This window comes from Lolium rigidum, chromosome 1 (genome assembly GCF_022539505.1).
Source record: "Lolium rigidum isolate FL_2022 chromosome 1, APGP_CSIRO_Lrig_0.1, whole genome shotgun sequence".
Taxonomy (NCBI): domain Eukaryota; kingdom Viridiplantae; phylum Streptophyta; class Magnoliopsida; order Poales; family Poaceae; genus Lolium; species Lolium rigidum.
The window spans coordinates 27,048,128-27,068,515 of NC_061508.1; positions in this window are offsets into that span (position 1 = coordinate 27,048,128).

Sequence of the window (20,388 nt, forward strand, 5' to 3'; positions counted from 1 at the left end):
CAGTGTTGGGCCTCCAAGAGCAAAGGTTTGTAGAACAGCAGCAAGTTTTCCCTTAAGTGGATCACCCAAGGTTTACCGAACTCAGGGAGGAAGAGGTCAAAGATATCCCTCTCAAGCAACCCTGCAATCACGATACAAGAAGTCTCTTGTGTCCCCAACACACCCAATACACTTGTCAGATGTATAGGTGCACTAGTTCGGCGAAGAGATAGTGAAATACAAGTGGTATAGATGATGGTAATATTGCAGGAAGTAAAGATGCAGTAAAACAGTAAACAAGCGGTGCCAGAAAATAGCTTGCTGGCGTGGGAAGCAATTCTCTGTGGTGTAACTTATTCGGAAACAAGGCCTAGGGATCATACTTTCACTAGTGGACACTCTCAACATTGATCACATAACTGAATAAATAAATACTACTTTCTCTACACTCTCTTGTTGGATGACAAACACCATTCATTGTGTAGGGCTACAAGAGCTCTCTCAAGCCGGAGTTAACAAGCGCCACAACATTCGATGTTCATATTTAAATAACCTTAGAGTGCATAATGATCATTGCAATTATACTGAGAACTAACATAGCGCACACACTGTCACCATTACACTATGAAAGGGGGAATAGATCACATCAATACTATCATAGTAATAGTTAACTCCATAATCTACAAGAGATTACAATCATAACCTACGCCAAGTACTACATGATGCACACACTATCACCATTACATCATGAAGGAGGAATAGACTACTTTAATAACATCACTAGAGTAGCACATAGATGATATTCAACTAGATCACAAAGCTCATGATCACATGGGAGAGAGAGATGAACCACATAGCTACCTGTTGCGGTCAGAAACCCACCGGCGAGCAGCGACGGGCAACACAGTAGAGCCAGGAACAACTTAGGGCTGCGGCTGGCCCTGGTCCCTCCGAGCGACGGCCCGCAAAGCCTCCGGCACGCACGTCCGATGCTCGGTGCAAGGGCGTGCCACCTGACCTATACCCGGTCGGGAAGGTGATGGAGATGCCTCGCTTAGTTTCCTGCATGGCATACACGTAAACATTAAATACGAGCCTCGATCGGCTCTCGAGGTTATCCCGTGAATCGGCTCAAGGAGCCGATCCACCCATGATTCGCACGAGGTGTACGAATATATGGTGGTCCTGCTTGATCAAGATAAAGCTAAAATGATCTACGACGATTTAGGGTTTTCACCGCATAATCGGAACGTCCTACTCACGATTGGGCCTCGCGGCCATGCACGGTGATCGTAAGCCGATCCTAGACAAGGCCTAAAAACCAACACGAGGTTGATCCCCGGAACATCCTGTCTAGGACTAGCAAACGACACCCTACGCGCCGCTGGATCCTCCAACCCTTTGTAAGGCCTAACTATTGCGGATATTAAACTAATCCTTGAAGAACAAGGAGCAACCGTAACGGATCGGATCTACTAAATAATGATCAAGCGGGGTGCCGCCCCTACACCTAAGATAGGTGTAAGGGCGGCTAGATGTATAAGGGTTGCACTACAACGAGCATATGATACGAAGAACAATGCCAACCCTAACACATCTAAGATAACTACGTTGCTCGCCATCAAAAAGGCTTCGATACGAGCAACGCATGGTAACGAATAAACTTGTACTGCCTAGATCGCAAGATGCGATCTAGGCAGCATGATGCTTACCCGGAAGAAACCCTCGAGACGAAGGAGTTTGGCGATGCGCCTAGATTGATTTGTGTTGAACGATGGTTGTTGTTTATTTCATAAACCCTAGATACATATTTATAGTCCAGGGGACTTTCTAATTTAGGCGTGCACCTAACCGTGCACGGGTAAAACTCTATCTTCTAATCTAAGATGCGATCTACTATATTACAGATACACGTGCACACTAGCCCAAACTTTGCATAACAGGCCGATTCACGTATTTCTTCCAAATATATTCTTCAAGTCCACCTTGATCGCGGCCCACCTCTGACTCGGTCAAATTCTGGTGATAACACATGCCCCCCTGGTTTTGGAATTGATAATTCCAAAATCACTCTGCTTTTCTTCGTCGGGTTATGTCGTGGCAGAACAGAACCGTCGCAATGTCCTTCATCATGATGCCTTGTCTTCTCAACTTCTCTGCAAAATTCGATAGCTTTAGCATCACTTCCTCGGAAACTGCAATGGCATTAAATCTCAATGAAGGTTTTGTAATGTTCCTTCATAGATTTTTGGGGCCGATCCCAAGGATCGGTCTCGCCACGTTTGCTCATCGGTTTGTTCTTACTACACGGTCAGGCCGGTGGATAAGACCAGCCTAACCCCATCCTTTGTCCTGGAGCACTAAACTCCGTTGGAAGGATGAGCACCATGTTTGTGCCAGCCGATGTTTCATCATCGGCTTTCCTTTGCTTGGGGCGCCACACCATTTTTTGTGGTCGACCCTCTTCGTCCAAGGTTCGCTGAATTTTCGCGGCCAGATCAGGCTGCGCCTTCCTTAGCGTGTTCAGGTATAACCTTTCGGCTTCTTCCAAGCCGCGCAATCGCTGAACCCTACGCTTTTGGGAACGGCTGAGTCCATCAGGGCACCATCTTGGCCGGTGGTACCTGTCTTCTTCTTCTTCTTCTTCGTCTTCCGAATCCTCGAGATCTTCCACCCGAGGGGACTCAGCGCGTTTGCTTCGAGGTGGGAGAGGCCCTAAGCGTTGGAACACGGACGCGTTAGCTGCCTCCTTCTTCTTCTGGTTACATTTCGGGCAATTGCCGATTGTAGGCAATCGGCTCATTCCTGAATCCCAGCAGTGTCTGAAGAAGGGGCAGTCCCAGTGCCTATCCTCGTCGTCCTGCTCCCTCGACTTTTCCTTGGCACGGCGCTCGTACTCCTCCTCATCACGATCATGCCGACGATGTCTCCTGGCGTCCCTAGCCAAACGGTCTCTATCATCATCGTCGCTGGATCGTCGGTGTTGGCTATATTGACTCACATACTTATTGAGGAGGTGATCAGAGAGGGGTCGCTGATATCTTATGTTCTTCACTTCTCCCTCTGTGACGTAGCGCTTGCCATCGTGACGGAGCCGATCGCGTGGAGCGGCCTCCTCTCGTGTCCTTGCTACGAGAGCAGCTGCCCTCGTCTCCATCCTTGCCGAGTGGTGCCCAGTGTCCTACCATGTTGATGCCGAACGAGGATCCCGGGCTGGCAACCTTCGGGGTAAGTGCACTCCACCATGTTAACGGCGGGAAAGGGGTGGGTGTCGACCTTCATGGCGTACTGGTTGAAAATCGGACGTCCTTGTTCTATCGCCATTTGGATCTGCCGACGCCACACCCTGCGAGTCGTTGGTGGCATGGGAGACCGAGTTATGCCATTTGCGGTATGGCTTTCCGTTCAGCTCCTGTACCGTGGGGATTTTGAGGCCTTCGGGTATCTTCAACTGCTTCTCCTTGAGTAAGAGGTCGAAGATTTGCTCAGTTTTAGTCACGTCAAAATCGAACCCTCTGGGCGGACCTGGTGGCTTTACCCATTTGCAGGACACGGGGGTTGCCCCTCGAGTCCATTCAGCCACTGCTACCTCTTGATCTCCCGCAGAGCCATCGTCTTCATCTGCCTCAACCAGGACTACCGCACGTTTGAATTTGTCCTGGTACAAGTCCGGGTGGCGCTGTTCATATGCTGACAGTTTCTGAACCATGTGCGCCAGTGAAGGGTAGTCTGCTTGGGAGGCCATATCCTTGATTTGTGAGGCGAGGCCCACCACTGCCAACTCGACTGCTTCTTTTTCAGTCACACGAGCCGAATAACATCGGTTCCTCAGATTTCTGAAGCGCTGGATGTATTCTGACACTGTTTCTCCACGCTTCTGACGTATTTGAGCTAGATCGGCAATGCCGGCCTCGGAAGCTTCTGAGTGAAACTGCATATGGAACTGTTCTTCCAACTGCTTCCAAGTCCGGATCGAGTCCGGTGGCAACGAAGTGTACCAACCGAAAGCCGATCCCGTGAGGGACTGTGCGAAGAACCTCACGCGTAGTGGATCCGACGCTGAGGCCGTTCCTAGCCGTGCCAAATATCGGCTCACATGCTCGATGGAGCTGGAACCATCTGATCCACTGAATTTGGAGAAATCAGGGAGCCGATATTTGGGTGGTAGCGGGACCAATTCGTACTCGTCGGGGTACGGCTTGGAATAGCCGATGGTCCTCCTTTTCGGTACCATGCCGAACTGGTCTCTCAGGATCGTACTGATTTGATCCGCGGTGCTGGCTGCGGTAGTCGAACTCTGAAGATTCGCCGGGGTGGTGTACTTAGCCAGCCATGCTTGCTTTTCCAGCTCTGAGCCAACTGCAGGAGCTGAGCTCTGGAGGTTCGTCGGGGTGGCATATTTAGCTAGCCACATCTGCTTCTCAAGATCTGTCGCTGACGTCCCTCCTGCTTTTCCAGAAGTCCCTGCTGTCGCGGCCTGGTTTGTGAGTGCCCGACTATCGCAGTCCGGCACATATGTGCACATGTACCCGTGAGGGATCTCCTTAGGCGCCTCATGCAAGAACCGGCGGTCGCTAGGGTCACCACCGATCTTGTAGACGACGAATGCCGGTGAATTCGGCACTTCTGGTGCTGCCAACGCAAATGGCAGCGGTGGACGGGACTGGAGTGGCATCTCTCCCTGGTATGTCCCGAGAGCTGGTCCTGACGGAGAGTACTGGTGTCTCATGATCTCCTGGATCACCCGGAGAGCGACACGCTCCAAAGTGTTCACCAGGTTCTCAGAGTGGCGGTGCAGCGAGTGAGCCACCATGTAGTTAATCTCCTGACGCGAGGACTCGGTGCGTTCTTCGACGGGGCGGACAGGTCTATCCCATCGAGCGCACCATCAGGCGAGAACCCCTTCCACCTGATGCCATGTGAACAGGTTCTGTGAAAAGAGCCGATGAGGTCGGCCTCGAGGATAGCTTTGACCTCGTCATACTTCTTCTTGAGCTCGTCGGTCAGATCCTCGTACGTGACTGGGGAGCCGTCCGCCATCTCAGATGTAGATGGCGATGTGGTTGACGTCGAAGATTGTCCCACCGGGCGTGCCAGAATGTGTTGCGGTCAGAAACCCACCGGCGAGCAGCGACGGGCAACACAGTAGAGCCGGGAACAACTTAGGGCTGCGGCTGGCCCTCGGTCCCTCCGAGCGACGGCCCGCAAAGCCTCCGGCACGCACGTCCGATGCTCGGTGCAAGGGCGTGCCACCTGACCTATACCCGGTCGGGAAGGTGATGGAGATGCCTCGCTTAGTTTCCTGCATGGCATACACGTAAACATTAAATACGAGCCTCGATCGGCTCTCAGGTTATCCCGTGAATCGGCTCAAGGAGCCGATCCACCCATGATTCGCACGAGGTGTACGAATATATGGTGGTCCCGCTTGATCAAGATAAAGCTAAAACGATCTACGACGATTTAGGGTTTTCACCGCATAATCGGAACGTCCTACTCACGATTGGGCCTCGCGGCCACGCACGGTGATCGTAAGCCGATCCTAGACAAGGCCTAAAAACCAACACGAGGTTGATCCCCGGAACATCCTGTCTAGGACTAGCAAACGACACCCTACGCGCCGCCGGATCCTCCAACCCTTTGTAAGGCCTAACTATTGCGGATATTAAACTAATCCTTGAAGAACAAGGAGCAACCGTAACGGATCGGATCTACTAAATAATGATCAAGCGGGGTGCCGCCCCTACACCTAAGATAGGTGTAAGGGCGGCTAGATGTATAAGGGTTGCACTACAACAGCATATGATACGAAGAACAATGCCAACCCTAACACATCTAAGATAACTACGTTGCTCGCCATCAAAAAGGCTTCAGTACGAGCAACGCATGGTAACGAATAAACTTGTACTGCCTAGATCGCAAGATGCGATCTAGGCAACATGATGCTTACCCGGAAGAAACCCTCGTGACGAAGGAGTTTGGCGATGCGCCTAGATTGATTTGTGTTGAACGATGGTTGTTGTTTATTTCATAAACCCTAGATACATATTTATAGTCCAGGGGACTTTCTAATTTAGGCGTGCACCTAACCGTGCACGGGTAAAACTCTATCTTCTAATCTAAGATGCGATCTACTATATTACAGATACACGGGCACACTAGCCCAAACTTTGCATAACAGGCCGATTCACGTATTTCTTCCAAATATATTCTTCAAGTCCACCTTGATCGCGGCCCACCTCTGACTCGGTCAAATTCTGGTGATAACACTACCGGTACAGCCCTTAGCCTCGAGGGAGAACTACTCCCTCCTCATCATGGGAGACAGCTGCGGTGATGAAGATGGCAGTGGTGTCGATGGAGATGCCTTCCGGGGGCACTTCCCCGTCCCGGCAGCGTGCCGGAACAGAGACTTCTGTCCCCCGAATCTTGGCTTCGCGATGGCGGCGGCTCTGGAAGGTTTCTCGTACCGTGGCTTATTCTTCTAGGGTTTTCGCGACGGAGTCCTTAAGTAGGCGGAAGGGCAGCCTCGGAGGGGGTCTGGGCAGCCAGACAACAGGGGGGCGCCCCCCCTTGGGCCGCGCCGCCACCATGTGTGGTGGCCCTAGGCCTCTCCTCTGGCCCCTCTCCTGTGTTCTGGAAGCTTCGTGGAATTATAAGATACTGGGCGTTGATTTCGTCCAATTCCGAGAATATTTCCTTACTAGGATTTCTGAAACCAAAAACAGCAGAAAACAGGAACTGGCACTTCGGCATCTCGTCAATAGGTTAGTTCCGGAAAACGCATCAAAATGATATAAAGTGTGAACAAAATATGTAGGTATTGTCATAAAACTAGCATGGAACATAAGAAATTAGATACATTGGAGACGTATCAAGCATCCCCAAGCTTAGTTCCTACTCGCCCTCGAGTAGGTAAACGATAACAAGGATAATTTCTTAAGTGACATGCTACCAACATGATCTTTATCAATACTATTGTAAAGCATATGAGATGAATGCAGCGATTCGAAGCAATGATGAATACAATGAGTAAACAAATGAATCATATAGCAAAGACTTTTCATGAATAATACTTTCAAGACAAGCATCAATAGGACTTGCATAAGAGTTACTCATAAAGCAATAAATTCTTAGTAGAAAGCTTTGAAACAACACAAAGGAAGATATAAGTTTCAGCGGTTGCTTTCAACTTCAACATGTATATCTCATGGATAATTGTCAACACAAAGTAATATAACAAGTGCAATAGGTAAACATGTAAGAATCAATGCACACAGTTGACACAAGTGTTTGCTTCTAAGATAGAAGGAAGTAGGCAAACTGACTCACCATAAAGTAAAAGAAAGGCCCTTCGCAGAGGGAAGCAGGGATTAAATCATGTGCTAGAGCTTTTTAAGTTTTGAAATCATATAGAGAGCATACAAATAAAGTTTTGAGAGGTGTTTGTTGTTGTCAACGAATGGTAATGGGTACTCTAACTACCTTATGAACCAGACTTTCAAGAGCGGCTCCCATGAAGGACGTTATCTCTACCAACAAGGTAGATCATCCCTCTTCTCTTTTGTTTACACATGTATTTTAGTTTCATTATTGATGACACTCCTCCCAACCTTTTGCTTACACAAGCCATGGCTAACCGAATCCTCGGGTGCCTTCCAACATTCACATACCGTGAAGGACTGTCTATTTGCAAAATTAAGTTGCTTACTGATAGATCAGGGCAAAGCATGTGAAGAGAATTATTAATGCAAGTTAATTAATTGGGGCTGGGAACCCCATTGCCAGCTCTTTTTGCAAAATTATTGGATAAGCGGATGAAGCCACTAGTCCATTGTGAAAGTCTGTCAGAAGTAAATGACAAGGTTGAAAGATAAACACCACATACTTCCTCATGAGCTATAAAACATTGACACAAATAAGAGATACTAGCTTTTGAATTATTTAAAGGTAGCACATGAAGTATTTACTTGGAATGGCAGAAAATACCACATAGTAGGTAGATATGGTGGACACAAATGGCATATGTTTTGGCTCAAGGATTTGGATGCACGAGAAGTATTCCCTCTCAGTACAAGGCTTTGGCTAGCAAGGTTGTTTGAAGCAAACTCAAGTATAAAACGGTGCAGCAAGACTCACATATGAACATATTGTAAGAATTATAAGACTTTACATCGTCTCCTTGTTGTTCAAACACCTTAACCAGAAAATATCTAGACTCTAGAGACCAATCATGCAAACCAAATTTTAACAAGCTCTATGTAGTTCTTCATTAATAGGTACAAAGTACATGATGCAAGAGCTTAAACATGATCTATATGAGCACAACAATTGCCAAGTATCAATATTCAAGACATTATACCAATTATCACATGCAGCATTTTCTGTTTCCAACCATATAACAATGGACGAAGTAGTTTCAACCTTCGCCATGAACATTAAAAGTGAAGCTAAGAACACATGTGTTCATACGCAACAGCGGAGCGTGTCTCTCTCCCACACAAGGTATGATCCAATTTATTCAAACGAAAACAAAAACAAAAACAAAAGCAAACAGACGCCCCAAGTAAAGTACATAAGATGTGACCGAATAAAAATATAGTTTCACTAGAGGTGACCTGATAAGTTGTCGATGAAGAAGGGGATGCCTTGGGCATCCCCAAGCTTAGATGCTTGAGTCTTCTTGAAATATGCAGGGATGAACCACGGGGGCATCCCCAATCTTAGACTTTTCACTCTTCTTGATCATAGTATATCATCCTCCTCTCTTGACCCTTGAAAACTTCCTCCACACCAAACTTAAAACAAACTCATTAGAGGGTTAATGCATAATTGAAAATTCATATATTCAGAGGTGACATAATCATTCTTAACACTTCTGGACATTGCACAAAGCTACTGGAAGTTAATGGAACAAAGAAATCCATCAAACATAGCAAAAGAGGCAATGCGAAATAAAAGGCAGAATCTGTCAAAACAGAATAGTCCGTAAAGACCAATTTTTCTGGGGCACTTAACTTGCTCAGATGAAAAAGCTCAAATTGAATGAAAGTTGCGTACATATCTGAGGATCACGCACGTAAATTGGCAGATTTTTCTGAGTTATCTACAGAGAACCCTGCCCAAATGCGTACATAGCTACCGGTACAGCCCTTAGCCTCGAGGGAGAACTACTCCCTCCTCATCATGGGAGACAGCTGCGGTGATGAAGATGGCAGTGGTGTCGATGGAGATGCCTTCCGGGGGCACTTCCCCATCCCGGCAGCGTGCCGGAACGAGACTTCGTCCCCCGAATCTTGGCTTCGCGATGGCGGCGGCTCTGGAAGGTTTCTCGTACCGTGGCTTATTCTTCTAGGGTTTTCGCGACGGAGTCCTTAAGTAGGCGGAAGGGCAGCCTCGGAGGGGGTCTGGGGCAGCCAAACAACAGGGGGGCGCGCCCCCCCCCTTGGGCCGCGCCGCCACCATGTGTGGTGGCCCTGGGCCTCTCCTCTGGCCCCTCTCCGGTGTTCTGGAAGCTTCGTGGAATTATAAGATACTGGGCGTTGATTTCGTCCAATTCCGAGAATATTTCCTTACTAGGATTTCTGAAACCAAAAACAGCAGAAACGAGAACCGGCACTTCGGCATCTCGTCAATAGGTTAGTTCCGGAAAACGCATCAAAATGATATAAAGTGTGAACAAAACATGTAGGTATTGTCATAAAACTAGCATGGAACATAAGAAATTATAGATACGCTGGAGACGTATCAACACCCATCGCGCAGAACATCGACCCGGCAGCAGCTCAGGCGGAGCTGGAGGCAACGCGCAAGAAGCTGCTTTCCGGAGGCGCGGACATCATCCGGGCACAGCGCGAGCTGAACCTAACCCTACGTGAGTATAATGCTGCCCATGGCTTTGCTTCAGTTAGCGCTCAGGCTGCTAGGGTGCCAGAAAACCGGCTTAAAGCTCGCAATCTAGATCAGGATTTGCGTAAGGAAGTTCTTGCCGGCAAGAGTGCCTCTGTATCTTTGAGCATCGTAGAGAAACCTAAGTACGATGAGCCCGGATAAAACTATAAAAGCTGCTAGGGCTGCTATGGAGCTGTGTGAATCGCTTAGCGGAGATGCTTTAGCAAAACAGCAAGATCGTGTTAGAGAACTGCTTGATGTGATTCAGGAACAAAATGCTGAGCTTGCCAGAGCGAACAAAGCTGCGGCATCAAAATCTATGCGTTCGACAAAGAATGCCGGTAGCAAGTCCCATGGGCAGGCATCGTCCCCCCATCCGGACAGAAGAAAAGAAAAAGAAATGTATGCGCAGCAGATGACTGTGTACGATCCGGTCCTTGCCGGAAAACAACAAGCCGGGCAACACGATGCCGGTAGAAAAAGCCAAGAGGCAGATCGAGGCTACGCCAAAAGAGGCTATGCCGGAAACAATCATGCCGGTAGACATGAAACCGGGCAAAATTATCGAGCTGCAAGGGCAGCGTACGAAGAGGAGGAAATGCCTCCCCCAAGGTACCGGCAGGCAAGGGCCGCGGTACCAGAACGTTACGATGAAGCTGATTCGACAACAGAAAGACTCACGGCATACCGGAACCCATTGGGGATACGCGTGGGAGAAAGACACCTGCCAAAACGGGATGCGAGGCACCGTCTGGATAGAGTGTATTTATCTGAAATGATCGAGGCGGAAGGTCCTCCGGGCCCAAAATGCTTTGGTCCAAGGATCATGAAAGAGGAACCACCGGTTCGCAACTTTCAATTGCCCCGTGACACAAAAACGTATGATGGCACCACTAAGCCGGAAGATTGGCTCGCGGATTATGTGACCGCGGTGTACGTCGCTGGTGGCGGAGGAACCGTAACTGGTGGAGGAAACCGGCGTTGGGCCGTGAGAATTGTACCATCTTTCCTGGTAGGACCGGCACGAATCTGGCTAAACAACCTGCCGGCAGGAAGCATAAATGGCTGGTCGGACTTTGAGGAAGCTTTTGTGAGCAACTTCAGCAGCACATACCGGAGGCCCAACAGGCCACAGCAGCTCGCCTTGTGCGTGCAACGCCCAAATGAAACAGACCGGGATTATCTGACCCGGTGGAACTCCACAAGAAACTCCTGCGAAGGGGTGATAGAGGCGCAAGCCATTGCTTGGTTTTGCAATGGATGCCGCAGAGGTTCGCCGTTGTGGCAAAAGCTGCAGCGGAACATGCCGGTAACTCTGGCGGAAATGATACGTGTGGCAGATAGCTACGCGTTGGGAGACCCAATGCAACCGGCAGTGCAAGCTGATCCGGCGCAAACGAGCCAACCGCGCCAAGATCAATACCGGGACAATCGGCACAGCAAGAGAAGGGAAGATTTTCCGGATCGAAGGTATGGTCCGCAGCAAGTAGCTGTGGTGCAGGATAATTCCGGCCCCAGCGGTAGCCAAAGGCAAAAAACCGGATCGCAGCCGTGGGCGGGTCCTAAAAAACAATGGGTTGAAAATAAGAAGTGGGGAGAGAAAAAAGATTGGCAAGAACAAATGAGATACACCATGGAAGCAGCAATGGAGCAACCATGCCGGTTTCATACTCCAAATCCGACGAGACCGGCTAACCATTTGACAAAAGACTGTTCTTGGATCAAGCACTTGATGCTGAGAGGTGCGGCAAAAGATGCGCAAGCACAAGGATGTTCCACAATACTACCACCCTCGCATGACATATTACATCAGCACCCATTACCACCGCCACCACCGCTTACCGGAGCAAACGCTCTACCGGTACAGCCTCAGCCTAACCGGCAGGAGCATCAGCAAGTTCATCAGGTGGGAGAAGGCAATGGCCAACTACCTCCACCGGCACCTTTAGGCCGGAACGTTTACCAGGATCCGGACATGTGCTGTGTTGTGTTCATCACTGAGCCAACCGACAGGCAAAGCCTGCGTCGCCGTTCCATGGAAGTGAACGCTGTGATGCTGGCAGTACCAAAATACATGCTGTGGTCAGATCAGGAAATCACCTGGTCGTTCAAGGATCACCCCAAGATCATGCCGAATCCGGGTGGTTATGCTCTTGTAGTGGACCCAATCATGCATGGGCCAACGACTCGAGTTAAGTTCAGCAAAGTGCTGATAGACAATGGAAGCAGCATAAATATCATGTACCGGCACACCATGCATACGCTAGGGATAACAGAAAACATGCTGCAGCCAACTCACACAACATTCCACGGAATCGTTCCGGGCTTGTCCTGCGGAATCTATACCGGAAGAAGCAATGATGGTGGATAGTATGGAGATAGATGTGCCGGTGTTTGTGGTTAGAGAAGCACCATCTTGGGTTAAACCTATTAAGGAATTCCTGATCAACGGCACCTTGCCGGCTCACGAAACTGCATCGAGAAGGATCCAGCGGAGAGCCAAAGCGTACACTTTCATCAATGGCGAGGTGTACAAGACAAGTGTTACCGGTGTCCTTCAAAGATGCGTGGAACCGGAAGAAGGAAAAGAGATGCTTGTGGAAATCCACCAAGGAGAATGTGGGCATCACGCTTCATCAAGGGCGCTGGTGGCAAAAGTGTTCCGGCATGGGTTCTACTGGCCCACTGCGCTGGAGAATGCTGAAGATCTGGTACGAAAATGCAATGGGTGCCAAAGGTGCGCCAAGCAAAATCATACCCCAGCATCCGGTTTAAAAACTATACCGCTAACTTGGCCATTTGCTGTTTGGTGCCTGGACATGGTTGGCCCATTCAAAACTACAAGGGGAAACATGACCCACATCTTGGTAATGGTGGAAAAATTCACCAAATGGCTCGAAGTAAAGCCTATTGCAAAATGTGATGGGCACACAGCAGTGAAATTCCTAAAAGATGTCATCTTGCGGTATGGATATCCGCATAGTATCATCACTGACAATGGCTCAAACTTTGCCCAAGGTGAGTTCAAGCGATTCTGCGAGGATAACAACATCCGGTTGGATTTGTGCTCAGTGGCACACCCACAAGGCAATGGCCAAGTGGAAAGAACAAATGCGCTAGTGCTTTCCGGTATAAAACCAAGGCTCATTAAACCACTCGAAAAGACACCGGGCTGTTGGCTTGATGAACTGCCATCAGTATTGTGGAGCATAAGAACGACTCCAAACCAGTCAACCGGATACACTCCATTCTTTATGGTTTACGGAGCAGAAGCGGTCATACCAACCGACATTCTCCATGACTCACCAAGGGTGCAACTCTATACCGAACAGGAGGTAAAAGAGGCCAGAGAAAACGATGTGGACTTGCTAGAAGAAGCAAGAGAGCTAGCGTTGGCAAGAACAACCATTTACCAGCAAAACCTCAAGCGCTATCATAGCCGGAAGGTTAACCCGAGGGTATTCCGGGAAGGAGATCTGGTGTTGCGCCTAGTGCAACACACTGAAGGCTGGCATAAGCTTTCACCCCCATGGGAGGGACCTTTCATTGTGAGCAAAGCTCTCCACAATGATTCCTATTACCTAATCGATGCACAGGAATGGAAAGAAGGAAAGGCGGACAGATCCGGAGATGAGACCAAGCGTCCGTGGAACATAGCTTTGTTGCGTCCTTTCTACTCATGAAGTTGTGGTGTAAGAAGTTCCTTTTTGTACCTTTTTTTGCTATGAATAAAAGATGCCGGAACCTCGAATGAATCTCGGGGACTACCCCTACTGAAATTGCATGCAATATGTTTATTTTTTCAGTTTACCGGTTGCTTGTTGAACATTTTTTCTTTTCGGTTTAGTAACGTGCTAAACCTACCGGAGTCTTCGACTCTGCTGCTGTCCGCAACCCGGCTTCATGGCAAGCAAGATAAACCGGTAGGAATTAAGCACGTGAACTACGAAAAGAGAGAGTGGGAACGAACAATCCGGAAAAGTTTAACTAACCCCGGTTATACCGGTTTTTTGTGAAAATTTTGAGTTATTTCTAAGTTCAAGAAAATGCTTGCTTGGCAAAAGAACTTTGTAACTCGTGCGCCAAAACACCCAAAGAGGTAGGCAGAGGCAAAGTGAAAGAACCAAGCGTGCATCAAATTGAATGCGGAAACGATTCCGGAATCTTTGCAGTGCAAGATAAAAGCAAAACAATGAGCAAAATGCTAAGATAATATGCAAACATAACTTGATAACCTACCGGTAAAACATACCGGCAGAAAATATGGTAACACAGCCAAAAGAGTGGCTAAGTATTATCTTACATCATAAACCCCGGCATACCGGGGTAGAATTTGATAAGCATTGTTTTTGAGATAAGCAGGTCAGGCAAATACACCACATGAAATGTTTAGGCAGCCGGAGGCTGAGGGCCAGCTGCGGGAGCTTCAGGAGGAGCGGAACCGGCCTCAGGGGCTTCTGGGGCATGCTCTGGAGGCACCTGGTCTTCTCCGGCATCTTCATCCTCTTCCTCCTCGATGTCTTCTTCTTCATTAGAAAGTGCATCTTTGACATCGGAGGGAGGAGGGATAAAAGTGCTGGTAGAGGCAAACTCCGCGATCCGGTACGCTCGGTCCTGCCGCTTCGCGGTAAGGACCGGATTCGTATCAGTGGGTGCGTCGCCACGAAGACTGTGGAGGGCGTCCAGATCGAGCTCCTCATACCAGGAGCAGGCAATGCGCAGTGCAGCATCCGCTCCGGCACGGGCTGCCGAGCACTTCCATTCACGAATCCGGCGCCCTGGCTCCTTTAGCCGGTCGGCGGTGAGCGTGACGTTGGCTGTCACTGCCTCTCCAGGCCACAGCGCTTTGAAGATTTGGATGGCGACCTCCGGAAGATCAGCAAGGTGCCGATCCACGGAGCGCATGTGCTGGACTCGGGCGGAGAGTGCGACCAGATAGTCGTACCCGTCCCAAGGCGCGTCCAGGTTGGGCATTTCTCGCGCCACCCTGTCGTCCATCACCTTCTTCAGCGCGTGCGTCTGGGAGTCCGGGAAGATCCCTACAAGAGGCAAGAAAAGAGATAAGGATAAGTTACCGGAAAAGATAATCTACCGGAAGGAAAAAGGATACAGACATGCTACCGGAAAGAAAAAGCTTGTAAGCGAAAAAAGGGACAAGACAAAGGCTTACTGAGAGCCAGTGCGTCGATCTGCATGACCAACCGGTCATATTCCTTATGATCAGTGGTCATAAGATTAATCCGATGCTCCGCAGCTTTCCACGCATTGCTCTGCTCCTCCAGCTCTGTCCGCAGCACTGCAGTGTTGTTGGTGTACTCCTTCAGCGTCTCATCAAGTTTGGCTTCAGCCGCAGCCTTGGCCTCCTCGAGCTCGCGCGCGTGCCGGAGCCCAGCTTGCATGGCTGATACGTCTCCGACGTATCGATAATTTCTTATGTTCCATGCCACATTATTGATGTTATCTACATGTTTTATGCACACTTTATGTCATATTCGTGCATTTTCTGGAACTAACCTATTAACAAGATGCCGAAGTGCCGCTTGCTGTTTTCTCGCTGTTTTTGGTTTCAGAAATCCTAGTAAGGAAATATTCTCGGAATTGGACGAAATCAAAGCCCAGGGGCCTATTTTCTCACGAAGCTTCCGAAGTCCGAAGGAGAGACGAAGAGGGGCCACGGAGGGGCCACACTATAGGGCGGCGCGGCCCCCCTTGGCCGCGCCGGCCCGTAGTGTGGGGCCCCCGTGCCGCCTCTTGACCTGCCCTTCCGCCTATAAAAAGTCTCCGTGACGAAACCCCCGCACCGAGAACCACGATACGGAAAACCTTCCGCAGACGCCGCCGCCGCCGATCCCATCTCGGGGATCCAGAGATCGCCTCCGGCACCCTGCCGGAGAGGGGAATCATCTCCCGGAGGACTCTACGCCGCCATGGTCGCCTCCGGTGTGATGTGTGAGTAGTCTACCCCTGGACTATGGGTCCATAGCAGTAGCTAGATGGTTGTCTTCTCCCCATTGTGCTATCATTGTCGGATCTTGTGAGCTGCCTAACATGATCAAGATCATCTATCCGTAATTCTATATGTTGCGTTTGTTGGGATCCGATGAATAGAGAATACTTGTTATGTTGATTATCAAAGTTATGCTATGTGTTGTTTATGATCTTGCATGCTCTCCGTTACTAGTAGATGCTCCGGCCAAGTAGATGCTTGTAACTCCAAGAGGGAGTACTTATGCTCGATAGTGGGTTCATGCCTCGCATTGACACCGGGACAAGTGACGTAAAGTTCTAAGGTTGTGTTGTGTCGTTGCCACTAGGGATAAAACATTAGTGCTATGTTCAAGGATGTAGTCACTAGTTACATTACGCACCATATTTAATGCAATTGTCTGTTGTTTGCAACTTAATACTGGAGGGGGTTCGGATGATAACCTGAAGGTGGACTTTTTAGGCATAGATGCAGTTGGATGGCGGTCTATGTACTTTGTCGTAATGCCCAATTAAATCTCACTATACTCATCATGATATGTATGTGCATTGTCATGCTCTCTTTATTTGTCAATTGCCCAACCGTAATTTGTTCACCCAACATGCCGTTCGTCTTATGGGAGAGACACCTCTAGTGAACTGTGGACCCCGGTCCAATTCTCTTTACCGAAATACAATCTATCGCAATACTTGTTTTACCGTTTTCCGCAAACAATCATCTTCCATACAATACGGTTAATCCTTTGTTACAGCAAGCCGGTGAGATTGACAACCTCACCGTTTCGTTGGGGCAAAGTACTTTGGTTGTGTTGTGCAGGTTCCACGTTGGCGCCGGAATCCCCGGTGTTGCGCCGCACTACATCCCGCCGCCATCAACCTTCAACGTGCTTCTTGGCTCCTCCCGGTTCGATAAACCTTGGTTTCTTTCTCGAGGGAAAACTTGCTGCTGTGCGCATCATACCTTCCTCTTGGGGTTCCCAACGAACGTGTGAGTTACACGCCATCAAGCTCTTTTTCCGGCGCCGTTGCCGGGGAGATCAAGACACGCTGCAAGGGGAGTCTCCACTTCTCAATCTCTTTACTTTGTTTTTGTCTTGCTTAGTTTTATTTACTACTTTGTTTGCTGCACTAAATCAAAATACAAAAAAATTAGTTGCTAGTTTTACTTTATTTGCTATCTTGTTTGCTATATCAAAAATACAAAAAAATTAGTTTACTTGCATTTACTTTATCTAGTTTGCTTTATTTACTCGTTGCTAAAATGGCCAACGCTGAAAATACTAAGTTGTGTGACTTCACAACCACAAATAATAATGATTTCTTATGCACACCTATTGCTCCACCTGCTACTACAGCAGAATTCTTTGAAATTAAACCTACTTTACTGAATCTTGTTATGCGAGAGCAATTTTCTCGGTGTTAGTTCCGATGATGTCTGCTGCCCATCTTAATAATTTTGTTGAATTATGTGAAATGCAAAAGTATAAGGATGTAGATGGTGACATTATAAAATTAAAATTGTTCCCTTTCTCATTAAGAGGAAGAGCTAAAGATTGGTTGCTATCTCTGCCTAAGAATAGTATTGATTCATGGACTAAATGCAAGGATGCTTTTATTGGTAGATATTATCCCCCTGCTAAAATTATATCTTTGAGGAGTAGCATAATGAATTTTAAACAATTAGATACTGAACATGTTGCTCAAGCTTGGGAAAGAATGAAATCTTTGGTTAAAAATTGCCCAACCCATGGATCGACTACTTGGATGATCATCCAAACCTTCTATGCAGGACTAAATTTTTCTTCACGGAATTTATTGGATTCAGCTGCTGGAGGTACCTTTATGTCCATCAATCTTGGTGAAGCAACAAAGCTTCTTGATAATATGATGATCAATTACTCTGAATGGCACACGGAAAGAGCTCCACAAGGTAAGAAGGTAAATTCTGTCGAAGAAACCTCTTCCTTGAGTGATAAGATTGATGCTATTATGTCTATGCTTGTAAATGATAGGACTAATATTGATCCTAATAATGTTCCGTTAGCTTCATTGGTTGCACAAGAAGAACATGTTGATGTAAACTTCATTAAAAATAATAATTTCAACAACAATGCTTACCGGAACAATTCTAGTAACAACTATAGGCCATATCCTTATAATAATGGCAACGGCTATGGTAATTCTTATGGGAATTCTTACAACAATAATAGGAGTTCACCCCTGGACTTGAAGCCATGCTTAAAGAATTTATTAGTACACAAACTGCTTTTAACAAATCTGTTGAAGAAAAGCTTGGGAAAATTGATATACTTGCTTCTAAAGTCGATAGTCTTGCTCGTCGATGTTGATCTTTTGAAATCAAAAGTTTTGCCTAATGAGAATCATCATAATAAAATTACTACTACAGCAAATGCCATTCAAGTTAGAATTAATGAGAATATAAGATTAATGGCTGAACTGCGTGCTAGGTGGGATAGAGAAGAAAATGAAAAACTAGCTAAAGAAAAGAATATAGCTAAAGTTTGGACTATTACCACCACTAGTAATGCTAATGCTACACATGTTGCTGCACCTCCTACTCATACTAATAAAAGAATTGGTGTTAGCAATGTTTCCACTTCTAATGCAAAGCGCGAAAACCGCTCGAAACCGCTAAAACTGCTGAAACCGCCTGATAAAGCTGCTGAAATTTTTTCCAACATTGGGGATGATGATCCCATTGCTTTAGATTATAATGGTTTGAATTTTGATGATTGCCACATCTCTGAAGTTATAAAGTTCTTGCAAAAACTTGCTAAAAGTCCTAATGCTAGTGCTATAAATTTGGCTTTTACACATCATATTACAAATGCTCTTATAAAAGCTAGAGAAGAGAAACTAGAGCGCGAAGCCTCTATTCCTAAAAAGCTAGAGGATGGTTGGGAGCCCATCATTAAGATGAAGATTAAAGATTTTGATTGTAATGCTTTATGTGATCTTGGTGCAAGTATTTCTGTTATGCCTAAGAAAATTTATAATATGCTTGACTTGCCACCGCTGAAAAATTGTTATTTGGATGTTAATCTTGCTGATCATTCTACAAAGAAACCTTTGGGGAAAGTTGATAATGTTCGCATTACCGTTAACAATAACCTTGTTCCCGTTGATTTTGTTGTCTTGGATATTGAATGCAATGCATCTTGTCCCATTATATTGGGAAGACCTTTTCTTCGAACTCGTTGGTGCTATTATTGATATGAAGGAAGGTAATATAAAATATCAATTTCCTCTCAATAAAGGTATGGAACACTTCCCTAGAAAGAGAATGAAGGTACCTTTTGATTCTATTATGAGAACAAATTATGATGTTGACACTTCGTCTCTTGATAATACTTGATACACACTTTCTGCGCCTAGCTGAAAGGCGTTAAAGAAAAGCGCTTATGGGAGACAACCCATGTTTTTACCTACAGTACTTTGTTTTTATTTTGTGTCTTGGAAGTTGTTTACTACTGTAGCAACCTCTCCTTATCTTAGTTTTGTGTTTTGTTGTGCCAAGTTAAGCCGTTGATAGAAAAGTAAGTACTAGATTTGGATTACTGCACAGTTCCAGATTTCTTTGCTGTCACGAATCTGGGTCCACCTCCCTGTAGGTAGCTCAGAAAATTAAGCCAATTTATGTGCATGATCCTCAGATATGTACGCAACTTTCATTAAATTTGAGCATTTTCATTTGAGCAAGTCTGGTGCCATTTTAAAATTCGTCAATACGAACTGTTCTGTTTTGACAGATTCTGCCTTTTATTTCGCATTGCCTCTTTCGCTATGTTGGATGAATTTCTTTGATCCACTAATGTCCAGTAGCATTATGCAATGTCCAGAAGTGTTAAGAATGATTGTGTCACCTCTGAATATGTCAATTTATAATGTGCACTAACCCTCTAATGAGTTGTTTCGAGTTTGGTGTGGAGGAAGTTTTCAAGGATCAAGAGAGGAGTATGATGCAACATGATCAAGGAGAGTGAAAGCTCTAAGCTTGGGGATGCACCCGGTGGTTCACCCCTGCATATATCAAGAAGACTCAAGCGTCTAAGCTTGGGGATGCCCAAGGCATCCCCTTCTTCATCGACAACATTATCAGGTTCCTCCCCTGAAACTATATTTTTATTCCATCACATCTTATGTGCTTTTTCTTGGAGCGTCGGTTTGTTTTTGTTTTTGTTTTGTTTGAATAAAATGGATCCTAGCATTCACTTTATGGGAGAGAGACACGCTCCGCTGTAGCATATGGACAAGTATGTCCTTGGTTTCTACTCATAGTATTCATGGCGAAGTTTCTCCTTCGTTAAATTGTTATATGGTTGGAATTGGAAAATGATACATGTAGTAATTGCTATAAATGTTTTGGGTAATGTGATACTTGGCAATTGTTGTGCTCATGATTAAGCTCTTGCATCATATGCTTTGCACCCATTAATGAAGAAATACATAGAGCATGCTAAAATTTGGTTTGCATATTTGGTTTCTCTAAGGTCTAGATAATTTCTAGTATTG